Source organism: Balaenoptera physalus (genome assembly GCF_965194825.1).
Source record: "Balaenoptera physalus genome assembly, chromosome: 19".
NCBI lineage: Eukaryota > Metazoa > Chordata > Mammalia > Artiodactyla > Balaenopteridae > Balaenoptera > Balaenoptera physalus.
The window spans coordinates 16,652,676-16,660,407 of NC_138900.1; the positions used below are offsets into that span (position 1 = coordinate 16,652,676).

The 7,732-nt window shown below is 42.4% G+C and overlaps 1 long non-coding RNA gene across 1 annotated transcript; it reads left to right on the forward strand.

The window, feature by feature from the left end:
* Positions 1-2: 2 nt before the first annotated feature.
* LOC309648776 lies at positions 3-7,697 on the forward strand. The gene is made up of 2 exons (XR_014256785.1): positions 3-570; positions 611-7,697. It is a non-coding gene; the product is annotated as an uncharacterized lncRNA (long non-coding RNA).
* Positions 7,698-7,732: the final 35 nt, after the last annotated feature.

Sequence of the window (7,732 nt, forward strand, 5' to 3'; positions counted from 1 at the left end):
TTCCCTGGTGGCGCAGTAGTTAAGAATCCGCCTGCCAATGCAGGGGACATGGGTTCAAGTGCTGGTCCAGGAAGATCCCACATGCTGCAGAGCAACTAAGCCCATGAGCCACAACTACTGAGCCCGTGTGCCACAACTACTGAAGCTCGTGTGCCTAGAGCCCATGCTCCACAACAAGAGAAGCCACCGCAATGAGAAGCCGGCACACTGCAACAAAGAGTAGCCCCCGCTCGCCGCAACTAGAGAAAGCCCGTGCGCAGCAACAAAGACCTAATGCAGCCAAAATAAATAAATAAATAAAATTTATTTTATAAATAAATAAATAAATAAAAAATCTGTTAAGGGAATTCTCTGGTGGTCCAGTGGTTAGGACTCTGCGCTTTCACTGCGGAGGGCCTGGGTTCAATCCCTGGTTGGGGCACTAAGATCCCGTAAGCCGTGTGGCGCAGCTAAAAAAAAAAACAAACTGTTGAGAGTAGATCTCATGTTAAGTGTCCTTAACACACACACACACACACACACACACACACACACACACAAAGACAATGAGAAGGAAAAGTTCCTTGATGTGTCTGTCCACAGCCCAGAAAGGAGACCAATGTACCAGGAGCAAATCATATCTAGAGAGCATTTTCAACACACAGGGCACTGTTCTAAGCACTTCACATGTAGTATCAGGCACTGTTCTAGGCACTTTACACGTAGCATCCCATTTAATCTGCACAACAGCCCAATGAGGAAAGTGTCATTAACTTCATTTTACAGATGGGGGAACCGTGACACAGAGGTCAAATAATTTGCCCAAGGCCTCAGACCTAGTAAGTGGTAGAGCCTGAATTTGAACTGAGACAGCCTGGCTCTAGTGCCTACCCCCTTAACCACTACACTACACCATAAGGCCTCTCTGGGTGACACTGACTCTGCTGGAGTATTTTCCTTTTTTTTAAGCCAAGAAAACATATTCAGGGAGTACCCCGGCAGTCCAGTGGTTAGGACTCCTCGCTTTCACTGCCAAGGGCCTGGGTTCGATCCCTGGTCGGGAAACTAAGATCCCACAAGCCACATGGTGTGGTCAAAAAAAAAAAAAAAAAAAAAAAGAAAAGAAAAAAAAAGAAAAGAAAAAGAAAAAAGAAGAAAACATATTCATGCATTACTTGTACAATTTGAAAAAGTTCAAGAATATCAGATTGAGGGCTTCCCTGGTGGCGCAGTGGTTGAGAATCTGCCTGCCAATGCAGGGGACACGGGTTCGAGCCCTGGTCTGGGAAGATCCCACATGCCGCGGAGCAACTGGGCCCGTGAGCCACAGCTACTGAGCCTGCGCGTCTGGAGCCTGGGCCCCGCAACAAGAGAGGCTGCGACAGTGAAAGGCCCGCGCACCGCGATGAAGAGTGGCCCCCGCTTGCCGCAACTAGAGAAAGCCCTCACACAGAAACGAAGACCCAACACAGCCAAAGATAAATAAATAAATTAAAAAAAAGAATATCAGATTGACAAGGAATGATTTCCAAATACTATTATTAATGGAGAAAAGCAAGGTTCAGAACAACAGGAACAGCAGGCTACTATGGTGGGTAGGCAGATAGGAGGGAGGATCTGCTTGCAAATGTATAAACTATCTTTGGAAGGACACATAAGAAACCAGTGATGGCAGTCACCTCGTTGTGGCTAGAGAAGGTGGGGAAATGACTGATTTTTCCTGGATATTTTTGTACCTTTGTAAAAGTTGAGAGAGTGATGTTATCAGAATGGTGAAATAGGAGTTTTTCTACCATCGTCCCCCAAAAGTGATTTTGAAAATCACTCACAGATGAGAAGTCTGGGTATCCAGCAGAGAAGTTCCAGCACACTGCTGGGGGGAAAAAAAAAATCCAAGATTCGATGCACTGAAGAGGAATACTGAGTTTTGCATAACTGGGGGGGGGGTGGTGGAGCAGGGAGTGGCAGGGAGAATAGCAGCCAGGGCTCTCAGAAATCATCAAAGGGCCTCGGATCCTAGTAACCACATCACAGACAGTAGGAAGACTGCACATGAGCCACTGGGGATGCCTCGCCTGTGGTTCCCCCACAGCTGGCCCACAGCACCTCCAGTGCTCTGCGTGCCTCATCCACACACATTCCCACCTCATGACCAGCTCCCTGTGCACACCCCTGAGGGCTGTGAGAGTGAGCCTCTGCAGATGGCTACTGAGCACATGCAGAAAGTCAGCCAACTCTGGGGGATTAGGAGAAAGCACATAAACTTGGGCATTCAGTACAGCCCTAGGGAAAGCAAACAGGAGGTTGTCAGCATTCAGTCTGGCTTTGCAGGATTGATAGAAGGCATACAGTCTTAAGAATTCCCCCTCAAGAGGGAACAAGAAATGATGGAGCAGGTGTAGCCATAGAAAAGTCCTGAGAAAGCCTCAGAATCCCTACCAGGGCTGATGGAAGGTATTTGTCCTCTGAAGCCAGTCAGTAAGACTGAAGGAGGTGATCAATTCTTCAAAAGCAAAGGAAGCAATGCAAGACTTCAAGGAATGTGAAAAATCAAGGAAACATGACATCACCAAAGGAACACAATAATTTTCCAGTAACCAACCCCAGTGAAATGGAGATCTGTGGTTTTCCTGATACGGAATTTTAAATAATTGTTTTAGGGAAGCTTTTCTTGAGCTACAAGAAAAGACAATGCACTGAAATCAAGAAAACAATACAGAAAATGAGAAGTTTAACAGAGACATAGAAATTATAAAAGAGAACCAAACAGAAGTTCTGGAGCTGAAGAATACAATGAATAAACTGAAAAATGGAGTAGAAAGCATCAACATAGCTTTGATCAAGTAGAAGAAAGAATCTGTGAAGTAGAAGAAAGTTCAATTGAAATTTCCAGACAGAAGAGAACGAAGAAGAAAGAACGAAAACGAGTGAAGAAAGCCTGTGTGAACTATCGGATACCATTGAGGAATAAATTATGCATTATTGGAGTCCCAGAAGGAGAAGGGACAGAGAAAGGGGGAGAAAGCCTATTAAAAGAAAAAATGGCTGAGAACTTCGCAAATCTGGAGAGCAATTTGGACATTCAAATTCATTCATCTCATAAGCTTCCCCCCAATTTTTAAAAAATATTTTATTCCAGTATAGTTTATTTTTTTTATCTTTTTGGCTGTGTTGGGTCTTCGTTGCTGTGCGCAGGCTTTCTCTAGTTGCGGCGAGCGGGGGCTACTCTTCATTGCGGTGTGCGGGCTTCGCATTGCGGTGTCTTCTCTTGTTGCAGAGCACAGGCTCTAGGCGCGCGGGCTTCAGTAGTTGTGGTGCACAGGCTTAGTTGCTCCGCGGCATGTGGGATTTTCCAGGACCAGGGATCGAACCCGTGTCCCCTGCATTGGCAGGCGGATTCTTAATCACTGCGCCACCAGGGACGTCCCTCCCCCAAAATTTCAACTAAAAAAAACACACACACGCACAAAAAAAGTCTCCAAGACACATTACAATAAAACTGTCTAAAATGAAAAACAAAGGCAGGATGTTAAAAGCAGTAAGAAAAAAATATCCTTACCTACAAAGAAGCTCTCATAAGGCTATCAGTGGATTTCTCAGCAGAAACCTTACAGGCCAGGCGAGAGTAAGATAATATATTCAAAGTGCTGAAAGATAAAACTGCCAACCAAGAATACTTACCTGGAAAAGTTGTCCTTAAGAAATGAAGGAGAGATAAAGACTTTTCAAACAAACAAAAGGTGAGGGAATTTATCATCACTAGAACTGCCTTACAAGAAATGCTGAAAGGAGTTCTACAAGCTGAAATGAAAGGATGCTAACTAGTAACATAAAAAGATGAAAATATAAAACACACTGGTAAAAGTAAGTATATAGTCAAATTCAAATACTCTAATATTATAATATAGTGGTGTGCTAATCACTTAACTCTAGTATAAAGATTAAAGGACAAAAGTATCAAAATTAACAATAGCTAAAATAACTTGTTAATGGACACACAATATAAAGAGATGTTAATTGTGACATCAAAAATATAAAATGGGGGTGTACAAGGATAGTATTTGTGATTTGAAGTTAGCCACTTTACTGAATTTGTTTATCAGTTCTAACACTTTTTTGGTGGAGTCTTTAGGATTTTCTACATATAAGATCATATCACGTTCAAACAGAGACCATTTTACTTCTTCCTTTCTGATCTGAATGACTTTTATTTCTTTTTCTTGCACAATTGCTTTGGCTGGGACTTTCAGTACTATGTTAATAGGAGTGGTGAGAGTGAGCACCCTTGTCTTGTTTCTGATCTTAGAGGAAAAGCTTTCAGCCTTTCATCATTCAGTATGACGGTAACTATGGGCTTGCCATATATGGCCTTTATTATGTTGAGGTATGTTCTTTCTATGTGGGGTTATGCTGAGTTGAACACGATGAGGGTATACTATATCCAAATTCATATCATATCATATCACATGGATTTATTGTACTAGATTTCTCCTATTAAATCCCTTTCTACTTAATATGCCTTGAAAGGTTTCTGTTTTCTGCACTGAACCCTCTCCTATACAGATACACTAAAGGGAAACACAGCCACATGGCCTGGCAGGGGAATAGAAGCCCCAGTTTCCTCACTTGTAAAATAGGGGTCATAATCATACATGGCTTATTGAGTTGCTGGAAGATCTGCGATAAGGCAGGTAAGGTGTCCAGTGGGGTAGCTTCAGAGTAGTTTTACAGCCTGCAGCTATACCCTAAGGAGTGAGGTGGAAAGTCCTGTACTCAACTGAAACACGGGAGCTGGGTGAGAAATGGTGTTGAAGCAGTCTCTGCAAGAGAAGGAGGCGGGTGAGAAAATGCCTCACGGCAGCTCTTTGCAAGACTGCTTATCTCCTTTTGTTTCAGGAGGAATCACCAGGAGTTCTGCTGTGGTTCGGGTCAGACCACAACTAAGTACTGCTTACGTGGCTCATGTGGAGATGTGCAAGGTTGTCGTGGTGGAACCATTCCCCATAGTATCATCTCACAGGTCATCTGCCAGATCTTTCCAGAGGAGACAGCTAGTGGCCCCCACTAATGGGGCAACCTGGCATCAGGTACCTCCTGATGGGAAGCAATAAGGAAGATACACACAGGAAGGATTCTTGCAAAAAATAATCTGCATCTAATCAAGCCTTTAGAGCTAACTTCCAGTTTATAAGAACTACAGATGCTGGAAGAAGCTAAATGACACCATGAGGAAACAATCGGACAGATCCAGAATGGGGAACATTTTACAAGACAGCTGGCCCGGCCTCTTAAAAAATTCCACTCTTACAAGAGTGGGTGGGGCGGGGGTGGGGCTATTCTAGAACTGAAAAACTACTAGACCTAAAGATCAAATGCAGAAGGTGAACCTTGATTGGATCCCGGTATAAAAAATAAACAACAGGACTTCCCTGGTGGCGCAGTGGTTAAGAATCCACCTGCCAATGCAGGGGACATGGGTTTGATCCCTGGTCCAGGAAGATCCCACATGCCACAGAGCAACTAAGCCCGTGCACCACAACTACTGAGCCTGCACTCTAGGGCCCGCGACCCATAACTACTGAAGCCCACGCGCCTAGAGCCCGTGCTCCGCAACAAGAGAAGCCATTGTAATGAGAAGCCCGCGCACCACAATGAAGAGTAGTCCCCGCTCACCGTAACTAGAGAAAGCCTGCGCACAGCAACGAAGACCCAACACAGCCAAAAATAAATAAATAAAAAATAAACTAAATTAAAAAAAAAAAACAGTAAAAAGATTTTGGGGTATGATTTGGGAAATATGAATATGAGATGTTAGGGAATTCATGTTAGTTTTTCTTAGGAGTGACAATCGTATTGAAGAAACATGGCCTTTTTCAAAGATACATGCTTAAGTACTTATGAGTGAAGTTGTCACCATGTTTGGAAAGCACTTTTAAATGATTCAGGAAAAAATTACATGTACACATATACAAAGTAGATATGACATAATAGTAACAACTGTCAAAACTAGGTGGTGGGTATAAGGGCAATTATTGTACTATTTGTCCACTTTTTCCGTATGCTTGAAAATTTTCATAATAAAATGATGAAAGAGGGAATATATATATATATATATATATTTTAAAAATCCCTGTCCTCACAGATATTACATTCTAGTGGTGGGGGGACAATTATCAAGGATGAATAAATAAAATACAGGAATATTAGTGTAAATACTTAAGAAACCAAAGGGATGAGGGCTGCAAAGTGTTTGTGTGGAGTCGAATTGGTAGGTCGAGTGGCCAGGGAAGGGCACACTGAGTTGTATCTGGGGAAGAGCTGAACGCAGGAGGGAGTGAGCTGTGTGGCTAAGCCTCGCAGACAGAGCAAGCAGCAGCTGCACAGGCCTTGAGGCTGGAGCGAGCCTGGTGCGTTGACCTTCTCATTAGCTCACAGGGTTCCTGTCACAAATGAAGAGGTCAGTGTGGGAGGGACTGCATGAGCAAACGAGCAGTGGGAGAGCAGAGAGGAAATGGGAGAGCCATATCAAATCCTTATCAAATCAAATAGACAAGATAAAGGCTTCTAGATGTACAGGCTATCTCTGTAACTGCTAATGGTGGCAGCCTCTGGGCAGGACTGGGTGACTGGGGTCAAAGGAAGTCCTATATCTTGTCTTTTCACTGGACTTCCTGTTTCATTTGAAATTTTCACCATGTTTCTTTCCTATTCCTGACACATGCCAGAAGCTTCTACAGTCCCTCAAAGCCCCTATGCATGCACTAGGCTCCTGTTTACAGCGCCCCTCCTCATGGGCGGCCATTTCAGAAGAGCCCTCCCTAGGGCCATTTTCCCTCAATACAAGAATCATCTCTGCTCTTTTGAACATACTTCAGATAAGTTTGTTACACAACCATCTGAGTGGTCTTGAGGAAACACCAATTTGGCCACAACATGGGACTCTAGCTGGTCACACTGTGTCAGGAGTTCCCTGTTGACAAGTTTGCGGTGGATGATATTTTGTACTGTTATTGTGTGGCAATTCCTTTGGGGACATCAAGAAATAACATTTCTTAACTTGGCCTACTTAAGTGACTTCCAATTGTCACCATAATCAACATGATTAAGAGGAAGCCTAGAAAATAGGGAGAAATTACACATTGTACAGAAGACTGCTTATTAGATGATATTAAGAATGTATTACCTTTTAGATACAATTATATGATTATGTTTAAAATAAACCTGTATCTTGAAGAGATACATATACTTACTTATTTCTGGATAAAATATGATCTCCAGTATTTGCTTTAAAATTACCTAGAGGGGTAATTCCTTGGTGGTCTAGCGGTTAGGACTCAGCGCTTTCACTGCCGAGGGCTCAGGTTCAATCCCTGGTTGGGGAACTAAGATCCCACAAGCCACGTGGTGTGGCCAAATAAATAAATAAGTAAAAATAAAATAAAATAACCTAGAGGGAGAGGGGTGTTCACTTGTTGATAATTGTTGAAGCTAGGTGATGGGTACATAGGAGTTTTTATTATACTATTTCCATGTGGTTCAAAACATAAGTTTTTAAAAATTATACAGATAATAAAGGAGAACATACAGATAAATTTTAGCACATACAGGAACTTGAGGTCATTTTGTATAATCACTCACTCTATTGTCTGGTAAAGAAGAGGTGGTCAAAGTTTATTAAAAGAAAAATTAAAAAAAAAAAGAAAAAAAAAAAAGAAAAATTTAAAAAAAGAAAAAAGAAAAAAAAAAAAAAAAA